At 32.5% G+C, this 1,409-nt stretch overlaps 1 pseudogene across 1 annotated transcript in view; it reads left to right on the forward strand.

Annotated features, from left to right (window-relative positions):
• LOC101292394 overlaps positions 1 to 1,409 on the forward strand; it is a 1,325,780-nt pseudogene that overhangs the window by 426,251 nt on the left and 898,120 nt on the right. Inside the window, exon 70 of the transcript XR_184374.1 lies at positions 529 to 636. The product of XR_184374.1 is annotated as an uncharacterized LOC101292394 (transcript). The remainder of the gene's footprint in view (positions 1 to 528; positions 637 to 1,409) is intronic.

Consider the following 1,409-nt stretch of genomic DNA (forward strand, 5'->3'; position numbering starts at 1 on the left):
TTATATTGAATGTTTCAACTTAAAGTTTGTAGCTTTGGTGGATATGGATTTGAGAGCTTAGCGTTTAGAGAGGAACCTATTATGATTGCTTGAATATGATGGGTTTTATTGTCTGGGTTGATGGTGGATTGTGTTTTGGGAGATGGTTTAGAATTTGATTTGTTGTGACCAGTGGAATTGGGGTGTATACAGGTTTGGGTGAAAAATGGATTAGTAACTTTGTTTATTGCTCAGTGGGACAAACTCTGCGTAATTTTGATTTATCATGCCTTTTGCCAAATACCTATAAATGCTTATTTGCATTTATTGTTTTTGTTTTTTCATTTTCAATTCGATTTTGGCCTCTCATGACTTCACGCACTTGCCTGCACAAGAGGCAAAGAGCTAGGAAGAAGAACATGGACTTGAGTCTCAATTCTGAAACCAATTTTAATCAGTCATTCGTATTGGTTTATTTATCTAATTGAGTCTCAATCCTGAAACCAAACTAAGCTCTGTTTTCTATATGATGTGTGAATGTGGGTGCAGGTCGAACCAGAACTCATGAGGAATAGTATAACTGAGTTTGAGGATAAAGTGGTGCATGACAGGGAGGATGAAGAAGTTAATGCAAGTAGAGTAGTGACTCATACAATGGTATGTGTCCGGACCAAAAATGCACTACAGGTCTGTATATCTGCTAAATTTTTTTTTTTTTTTTTAATGTTGAAATGTGTCGATGATATCAAGCTATTAATATTAAATGAATGCATAAGCAATCTTTGGAAAACTTTGCAATACTATTTTGAATGACAAGTTACTTGAAATAATTTTGATACAATTGAGCAGTAAAGGATGAAATGTTAACTGAAACTGAACTCTTATAGATATATATATATATATATATATATATATATATATATATATATAAAGAATTCTTATAAATAATTCTTTTCTTTCTAAATTATGAAACTGAATATTGTCATTGAAATCCTAATTTTCTTTTGTATAACTAGATAACTTATTCCGCTGGACTCTTGAATATGCAAAACACAAAGCTAATTAAGGTGGAGGTTTAATAGGAAAGTCAAAGATATGCACCAAGTTTATAGGTTCTGATAAATAGCATTACATTATGCCATTTTCTTATTACAGACATTTTGCGAGAGAGATTCTAAGTCATCTTCAAAGAAATATCGAGTTTGTAGGGCGACAGAAGAATTGATTTCTCTTCTCTATTTGTCTTTGTCTTCAACGCTTTGTGTTTTTATCAGTCAGTGTTAGTTCCATTTTGGTTCTTTGCTCTTCTTCTTCAGTGTTGCTTTTTGATGTTCGATTAAATAGGGTTTCGATTTTGAGTTGGTTTAGTCTCATCAAATCTTACAGGTGTGTTCTGAAATGAGTTAAAGGATGGAGAATTTGGGTGAATG

The sequence above is a fragment of the Fragaria vesca genome, linkage group LG3 (genome assembly GCF_000184155.1).
Source record: "Fragaria vesca subsp. vesca linkage group LG3, FraVesHawaii_1.0, whole genome shotgun sequence".
Taxonomy (NCBI): Eukaryota; Viridiplantae; Streptophyta; class Magnoliopsida; order Rosales; family Rosaceae; genus Fragaria; species Fragaria vesca.